The sequence below is a fragment of the Lotus japonicus genome, chromosome 4, assembly GCF_012489685.1.
Source record: "Lotus japonicus ecotype B-129 chromosome 4, LjGifu_v1.2".
In the NCBI taxonomy this organism is placed as follows: domain Eukaryota; kingdom Viridiplantae; phylum Streptophyta; class Magnoliopsida; order Fabales; family Fabaceae; genus Lotus; species Lotus japonicus.
The window spans coordinates 30029433-30039049 of record NC_080044.1 but is presented as its reverse complement, the minus strand read 5'-3'; the positions used below and the strand labels follow the sequence as shown (position 1 = coordinate 30039049).

Below are 9617 nucleotides of genomic sequence, written 5' to 3'. Positions count from 1 at the left end.
AATTAGGTTTTAAAACAATTTTTTTAAAAAAATTAATTAGGTTTTTTAATTTTAAAGAAAAATAAATTCCACGTCAGCTCATTAAACTGACGTGACATTACCACATGGGCCACCGGAGCTCCGGCGTTGACCCAGAGCTCCGGAGGGATGAAAACCAAACCTTTTAGCAAAGGTTAGCGACTAAAACCCACCTTTACTCCGGCGAGGATGAAAACCAAACATATGGTAAAGGTTAGGGATCAAAATCTTATTTAAGCTTAAATAGAACTTCTCATTCTCTTCCTCTTGACAAACACACCGCCCTTCTGTCATGGAAAACCCCAGCGTCGAGCACCGTAACCCTTCTACGCCCAAATTCTACGACGGCGACGACGTCGTCTCCGACTTAGTCTGCGTGAGGATTACCCAGGACGATACCGTCAAGGCCGTTAACACCTTGTCCTCCGCCGCCGCCCACCGATCAAACCCGCTACAGTTCTCCGTTCGTATGATCTCTGGTGGAAGCACCATGGTTATGCAAGCGTATCCCGAAGAAACAGTCCAATCGATTCTCGAGCGTATCGAGACCTTGAAGCGAATCCCTATTTCTGAACAGAGGTTGATTTTCATGGGGAAGCAGCTTCAGAGGGAGAAGACTCTCGCCGAATGTTCCATCCAAAACGGCGTCAATCTTCAACTCGTTTGTCGCATGCGCCCCACCGGACACCCTCAGGCATGGCAGGTCATAAACGACATGGTCTCCGTCGTTCTCAAACTCTACCACGGCGGAGTTGTTCCCGGCGCTGTGAAAACCATCAAGGGCTTCATCACGACCTACCTCAACATGGCGCCAAGGATTGACGACAAGGATTCTGCTTCCGGGTATTTTCAGATTTTCCGGTCTTGCTCCGCCGTGCTTGTCTCGCTGTATCTGTCCCCGTTCACGGGTAATAAGGATTGTGCTGATTCTTCTGTTAGGCATTTTTTAACCTCTTGTAGGAACACCCTTTCTGTGTCCCTGCACGCGCAGTGTGCGCGTGTGGTCTTGGAGTTTTGTACATTGCTTAGGGTTAGGGGTAGGGTGATAGGTTCTGAGGATCCTTTGTATCTCTTCTGCAGGAGTACTCTTGGGTCATTGTTGGAAACTGCTAGGGTTTCGTGTGCTGCTTCTGAGATTGACAATGCTAAAGAGGAGATCATTTTTGTTCAAGATATATTGCCTTTTGTTAGGGAGCTTGCTAAGAGGTTGTTGGTGGATTTGGATTTGAGTATGATATCCCCCTCCACTGTGGGGACTTTGTTTAACAATGTTGGGGATTTTACTGCGTTCTTGATCCCTTTGAGGAAAGGAATTATGGAGCAACAAGCTCTCAAGGATGTGTTGCTCGTGGGAGAGGTTGAAGAAGACCTTCTTGGCTTGTACAATGATTTATTGAGCAAAATTGATCAGTGCCTTCAATACTTGGGGCAGAGATGGGCTGGCCATGAAATGATGCAAAGGGATGATCATGATCTTGATTGGTCTCATTATCTTTCCATTTTGAAGGAATTGTATCTGATTTCTAAGCTTTATGATGGTGCTGAAGAAAAGCTCTGGAATGTTTTGATGTGTCATAGAAGCGTGCTGTGTTTGCTGATTGTTCGATATGCAAAGAGGACTGGTGAGCATCAGTGGATTCTCGAGCACAAGCCTGTGACGGATTTTGAGTCTAGGAGGCATTTGGCAATGCTGATGTTCCCAGAGGTAATCGAAGACTACGAGGAAATGTACGAGATGCTTATTGACAGGTCTCAGTTATTGAGTGAATCTTTTGAGTACATAGCACGAGCTGATCCTGAATCGCTGAAAGCTGGCCTATTCATAAAATTCAAAAATGAGGAAGTCACTGGCCCAAGTGTAGTAAGGGAATGGTTTCTTTTGGTATGTCAAGCGATATTCAACCCGCAAAATGCACTTTTTCTGGCATGCCCCCATAATCCAAGGAGATTTTACCCCAACCCTGCTTCTAAGGTAAATCCTCAGCACCTTGAGTACTTCAGCTTCTGTGGTCGAGTTATTGCATTAGCTTTGATGCATAGGGTACAAGTGGGTATTGTTTTGGATCGTGTGTTTTTCTTGCAATTGGCTGGGAAGTATGTTACTTTAGAAGACATAAAGGATGCAGATCCAAACTTATATACTAGATGCAAGCAAATATTAGACATGGATTCTGATTTCATTGATTCAGATGCATTAGGACTGACTTTTGTTAGAGAGGCGGAGGAATTAGGACACACAAAAGTGGTTGAGCTCTCCTTGTAGTTAATAGTAAGAACAGGGAGATGTATATTGATCTTCTTATAAGGGACCGTTTTGTAACATCCACATCCGAGCAGGTGTCATATTTTGCCCATGGTTTTGCTGATATTCTTTCAAGCTCAAAGCTTCAGCAATTCTTCTTTCAAAGTTTAGAGCTTGAAGATCTTGATTGGATGCTACGTGGGAGTGAAGATTTCAAACTCGGCAACTGACAGACCATGTACATTAATGCTGAATCTGACTAATCATGAAAACTGATTTCCTATATAACGGTGATGAGAATCAAGGGCTCAAGGCATACCATAATTTAGTTTAGTTGATATTTGGCTTATCAAAAAAAAAAGTTTAGTTGATATTTTATTTGGATAAATTTTATTTTATTTTGACAAGATGTTAGTTTCGTTTTTATTTTATTTGGGTAAGTTTTTATTTTATCTAGATATGTTAGTTTATTTGGAAAAGTTGTTATTTTATTTTATCAGGTTTGGTCTTTACAAGAGATTAAGAGGTAACTTGAATTGAGTTTAGTTATTGAGGTTTATTTCCTCTTGTGTGTGCGGCACGCCTCCATGCAGGTTCTTGCAGAACCACCTCGATTTTATGGTGATCAACTGATCATCGTTTGGCTTATCATTCTCCTTGATTGTTGCGTCTTCGTCATGTATTCTCTCATTCGTATTTTTATTAATTTTCTTTGAATTCTTTCTTAAGTACATTCCTTATTTAATTTATGAGTGAAATTCAATCCAAGAATGCATCTTTACGCCGGGTATTGTTTTGATCATTGAGCACACAACAGAAATTAACTAACAACTTAATTGGAAAAATTTGATCCGAATTCATTGATTGATCAAAGAGCTACAAGAAATTGTAAATATAAATTGTCAAAGATAGCAAAGTTGTTATGCTACCGATAAGAGTATCCCCCAATACATGTGAAAAAAATGTGGAATTAATAGTGAGAAACATGTGTTTGTATATAAAATTTGTTTGATGTATAATTTCACAGGTATAATTTATGTGAAAGTGCCAACAAAGTCTAGTCTAGTACATTGGATAGATAGCTGAGCTTCTTCGTTATGGTTTGACTCATTGATGGTGCGTACAAAGAATAATTTGTTTAGGCTTGATTGCACTTTTCGTCCCTGATGTATACCCCTTGTGCAATTTTGGTCCCCTTTGTTTAAAAGGAGCAATTTTGGTACATCAAAGATCAATTTGTGACAATTGGGTCCTTCCGTCAGATTCCGTTTAATTCCAAACAGATTTTTCATACGTGGCGCTCATTCATGACGTGGTCCTGACACATTTTGCCACTTAAATGCCATTAGGACTCCACAAAATAAAAAATAAATTTAATTAAAATTTCAAAAATTAAACATTTTGCTACGAATCAGTAATCACCCTTCATGTTTATCTAATCTGCAATGAATCAACCACAACAAAAAAAATTCTGGAAACAAATTTTGAAGCAACAACAACTTCATTTCATAGACAAAGCTATAGAAATTCCAGGAACATTCACTCAAATAAAAAAACCACAAAAATTACCCAGAAACCACCCCAAAAGCCCCTTTTCCAAATTCGTTATGGTTATCACAAATTTACCCAAATCTTGGGAATTATTTTGTCTGTTATAAAGGAGAAGATGAGGAAGGGTGATGAAGATAATGAACAAGAAAAAGAACAAAAGGAGATAATGGCATGAATTACGTATCTTCAATCCTCTCATTTCTCTAATAACTTTCAACATTTCCTCTAATCTCAATTCTCGACTTCTGTTACAACAATGTCGACTCGATCGACTGGAGCCATAAGCCAGGACTGGGAACCAGTGGTGCTGCACAAATCGAAGCCCAAGGCGCAGAACCTGCGGAACCCCAAGGCCATGAACAGAAGCTGGCGGAAGGACTTAATTGTCACAAATTGATCTTTGATGTACTAAAATTGCTCCTTTTAAACAAAGGGGACCAAAATTGCACAACAGGTATACATCAGGGACGAAAAGTGCAATTAAGCCAAAAATTTATCTACTTAATGATCAATTTGAGTCTTAAGAGGATTAGTGTCGTTGTTACCAACTGTGGAAATATATTTTGAAACTATTTTTTTTTATGTGAAAGTAACTTTCATTTGGGAATTTAAATGAGGCAGCCTCACAACTGTAAAATAAAAAGTGTATAATTTTTTTTATGAATTTAATCTTTTATGAATTCATTTGAATCATTAAAGATATGAATTAAGGGTAAATAATGGGCAACAAAGTGATGTAGAAAACTTGGCCGCAGAGGGTCCAGGTTTAATTTTAGAAAACAATTATCTAGTAAAAATTCATTGAACAACCGTGTAAAGAATTTTACACAAACATCTAATCACATATTTTCATTTTTCATTTTAAAATTTTAAATTCAATTTCTAGATTTAACACAAATAATCAATGTGATGGGTAATTATAATTCATTGATTGATGATAATCATCTTCTATCTAAATTTATTAATGGTATAGAATTATAAAGTTATTATTTCCGATGTCTATAAACTCTATAAAGGGAGAGTTTGTGCAGCATGGAGGGCAACTTTGGAATTCAACACTTCAATGCACTACCATCTAATTTTTAGCATGGACATTTTAGTAAAAGTTTACATCATTTCCTAAAGAATGAATCACAGTTGTACCTTCCTCAATCACATTTCATCTCAGCCCTTCCTCCTCCTTTCTTTCTTAGACCATCCACAATGGATGGTTGAAAGTGTTGTTGAATTGTGTTGAATTGTATTTAATAGGTTTAATGGTTTGTTGAAGTTGGTTGAAAGAGGAGAGAGAGGGAGAAAATGTTGAAGATTTTCAACAAAAAAAAGGAGCCTGCGGTGTGCCACGTGGCGCAAGGCCAGTGGCCACCGCAGGCGCGTGGCCTGCACGCCCAGACAAGGCGCGTGACGCGCCTTGTCTGCAGGGGAGAGAGAGAAAAATTTTCCTGCCCTGCCACGTGGCTGCTTCTGGTTGGTCCGTCCGGATTTCGTTTTTCCTTATCTTTTGAACTCAATTATTTCATAAAAAAAAATATTTTCTGAAAAAAAAAATTATACCAAAATTCATGATTTTTTTTTCTCTATAAATAGAGACTTGGTTCGTTTGATTTGGACACAGAAAAAAAAACCAAGTTTTTTCACTCTCTTATTATCTCTCTCACCATCTTATTTATCTATCTATTAGCATTTGTATTGAAATGGATCCCAACAATCCCCATTTCAACACCCAGAATTCTTCAAACAACCCATTTTACAACCAAAACCACAACAACTATGAAGATCCAAATCAAATTTCTTACCAACATCCTCAAAATCCCACCAATTATCAAGTCCCACATCAATTGTTCAACCAACGTCCTCAAAATCCAAACTATTATCAAGTCCCCCATCAATTCTCCAACCAACGTCCTCGAAATCCAAACTATTATCCAGATCCGAATCAATATTCGTACCAACCTCCTCAAAACATACAAAATTTTAACCAGTCATCAATTGTTCCAAACTCTCATCCATCTTATGGATCTGTGAGATATTCATCTCAAACACCTCAGTCTAGTGGTTATATGCCAGTGGTTCCTGAAAATGTTCCGAGTGTTGATGTAGCGGAATTTCCGGAATTTTCAACACAAGTCAATCTTGGTGGCGGGTCAGCTGATAATGAAGTCAATGAAATCACTCCTAAGAGCAAAAAAGCCCATTTACCCGCATGGAACACTCCACAAAATCTAGTGCTAATTAGTGGGTGGATTAATTGCGGAACAAACAGTGTTGTCGGAAGAAACCAGAAAGGAGAAACATTTTGGAGAGATATCGCTGAGTATTGTAATGAGCATTGCTCATTCGATCCTCCGCGCGATTGGGTTGCCTGCCGAAACCGTTGGAATTATATGAACACAAGACTGGGTAAATGGATTGGCGCTTATGATAGCGCTAAGCGTGAGCATCGAAGCGGTTGGTCGGAGGATGATGTTATCGCAAGAGCGCAGGAATTATACGCAAGTGGGAAGATTGGTCAATTTACTTTGATGGAAGAATGGCGCGTTCTCCGTGATCAACCACGTTTTTGTAGTCAGGTAGGAGGAAATAGTGGCTCGAGAAGTAGTGGATCTAAGAGATCACACGACAGTGATGCAAGTGGCTCAAACTCTATAGGATCAATTCCTCGTCCAATGGGTAGGGAGGCAGCTAAAAAAAAGAGTAAAAAGAAAATTAGAGAAGATGCTGACGAGGTGGTGGACAAAGAGTGGGATTCTTATATCCATTTCAAGGAGAAAGAGCTTGAAAAATTGGAAAAGATAGCATTGGTGCAAGCAGAGACTAACGAATTGATGAAAGAGAAGACTAATGCGATGAAAGAGAAGACTAATGCTAAGAAAGTTAGTATGTATCTAAAGCTAACTTCGGAAGAGCATCTCAGTGACCGTAAGAAAGAGTTGTTAGAGCAGTTGTCCAAAGAGCTATTTGGAAATTAATTTCAAGCGAGTCTTTGTCTGTAATCGGTCAAACTTGTCAGTGGTGTGAAGTCTGTAGTGTTTGCTTTAATGTTTGCTTTAATGTTTGCTTTAATAATTTTCAAGTGGTGACAGCTATGTAATGTTTGCTTTAATGTATGGGTAACTGTGTTTGAATATGTGCCACTCAATTCGAATCTTGTCCTTTTCCGATAATTAACTCTGGTTGATAACTTATTTCAAATCCACCAGTGGTGTCAAGTCTGTAGTGTTTGCTTTAATAATTTGCCCGTGGTGTTAGGTCAGTAGTGTTTGGCTTTTATGATTCTCGGGTAACTGTGTTTGAATATGTGCCACTCAATTCGAATCTTGTCCTTTTCCGATAATTAACTCTGGTTGATAACTTATTTCAAATCCACCAGTGGTGTCAAGTCTGTAGTGTTTGCTTTAATAATTTGCCCGTGGTGTTAGGTCAGTAGTGTTTGGCTTTTATGATTCTCGGGTAACTGTGTTTGAATATGTGCCACTCAATTCGAATCTTGTCCTTTTCCGATAATTAACTCTGGTTGATAACTTATTTCAAATCCACCAGTGGTGTCAAGTCTGTAGTGTTTGCTTTAATAATTTGCCCGTGGTGTTAGGTCAGTAGTGTTTGGCTTTTATGATTCTCGGGTAACTGTGTTTGAATATGTGCCACTCAATTCGAATCTTGTCCTTTTCCGATAATTAACTCTGGTTGATAACTTATTTCAAATCCACCAGTGGTGTCAAGTCTGTAGTGTTTGCTTTAATAATTTGCCCGTGGTGTTAGGTCAGTAGTGTTTGGCTTTTATGATTCTCGGGTAACTGTGTTTGAATATGTGCCACTCAATTCGAATCTTGTCCTTTTCCGATAATTAACTCTGGTTGATAACTTATTTCAAATCCGGCACTCAACCACCATTCAATGTACCTACTTATATGGACTCATAGCTCCATTGATGTATCAATATCCCAAATCTCTTCCAATCTACTTCAAATTTCACAAAAAATGGATCCATCTGAGTGTCCTTTTGATCTTGCAGCATACATTCAAAATAGTCAAATTGAAGAAGCTTATGTACTCAACCGATTTAGAGAGCGTCGAAGAAAAATTCGAGAAGATGCTGCACCTCGTAGTAGAAAATATCTCGGTAGAGATCATACAGCGGCAAACCAGATGCTAATTGGCGACTACTTTGCCAATGAGCCTACATATGACGATGCAATGTTTCGTCGTCGGTACCGGATGCAAAAGCATCTTTTCCTTCGAATCGTTGATGACCTTTCAAGTAGTGATAACTACTTCACCCAACGCGTTGATGCAGCCAATAAACAAGGTATATCACCCTTAGCAAAATGTACCACAGCAATGCGAATGTTAGCATATGGTGTGGCAGCAGATGCGGTCGATGAGTACATCAAAATTGGAGGTACTACAGCATTGGAGTGTTTACGTAGATTCTGTAAAGGAATCATACGATTGTATGAGCAACAGTACCTGAGAGCACCAACCCAAGAAGACCTGCAAAGGATATTACATGCTAATGACATGCGGGGGTTCCCAGGCATGATCGGGAGTATTGACTGCATGCACTGGGAGTGGAAAAATTGTCCTAAAGCATGGGAAGGTCAATTTACTAGAGGGGATAAGGGAACCACAACAGTTATTCTTGAAGCAGTTGCAACTTATGACCTATGGATCTGGCATGCCTTTTTTGGATGTCCTGGAACGTTGAACGACATAAACGTTCTAGATCGGTCACCAGTGTTTGATGACGTGGAACAGGGAAAGACTCCAGCTGTGAATTTCGTTGTGAATCAACGTCCCTATAATATGGCATACTATCTAGCCGATGGTATCTATCCTTCTTATCCAACTTTCATCAAAACGATTAGACTTCCTCAAAGTGAACCCGATAAGTTATTTGCAAAAGTTCAGGAGGGATGTCGGAAGGACATCGAACGTGCATTTGGAGTTCTTCAAGCTCGTTTTCAAATCATCCGTGAACCAGCTCGCTTGTGGGACATAGATGACTTGAGTATCATTATGAGGTCATGCATCATATTACATAATATGATTGTCGAGGATGAACGAGATACATATGCTCAACGTTGGACCGATTTTGAGCAATCTGGGGAAGGTGGATCTAGTACACAGCAACCATACTCGACCGAGGTTTTACCCGCTTTTGCAAATCATGTGCGTGCTAGATCCGAGTTGCGTGATTCAAATGTTCATCATGAACTGCAAGCAGATCTAGTGAAGCACATCTGGGCAAAGTTTGGAATGTCTCAGGATTGAAGATGATTTGTATCGTACTATTTACGTTATTTGTGTGTTGTGTGCTTAGTTTTTCCTTGTCTTGCATTTTAAGATATTGTGTGCTTAGTTTGTTGTCTTGCATTTTATTTTAAGAAAATAAAATAAATTCTTGTATGCTTAGTTTGTTGTCTTGCGTTTTAAGTTAAGAAAAAAAAAATTATAGTCTATATTTTAAAAAAAAAGTCTATATTTAAAAAAAATAAAATCGTTAAGTGTTTATTGTTTTAATTTAATTTAAATCGATAATTGTAATTTTATGTAATTATAAAAACAAAAATATAAAATTAAATAAAAATGTGAAATAAAAAAGTGGTGGGGTAGGGTGAGTGGTGAGTGGTGGGGTAGGGTGTTGAGAGTTAAACAAAACCATTGGAGTGGGTAATTGTTGAAAGTTTGTTGAATTGGAGAGAGAAGATGATGTGGAGTGTTGGGAAGAGAAAAAGTGGGGTAGAAAAGGGTTAAACAAAACATTTTTTGTTTAACCATTGTGGATGGTCTTACGTTTCTTTTTTCT

At 38.7% G+C, this 9617-nt stretch overlaps 1 pseudogene; it reads left to right on the top strand.

Annotated features, from left to right (window-relative positions):
• The first annotated feature begins 269 nt into the window (after positions 1-269).
• LOC130714228 (E3 ubiquitin-protein ligase UPL5-like) lies at positions 270-2803 on the top strand (annotated as a pseudogene).
• Positions 2804-9617: the final 6814 nt, after the last annotated feature.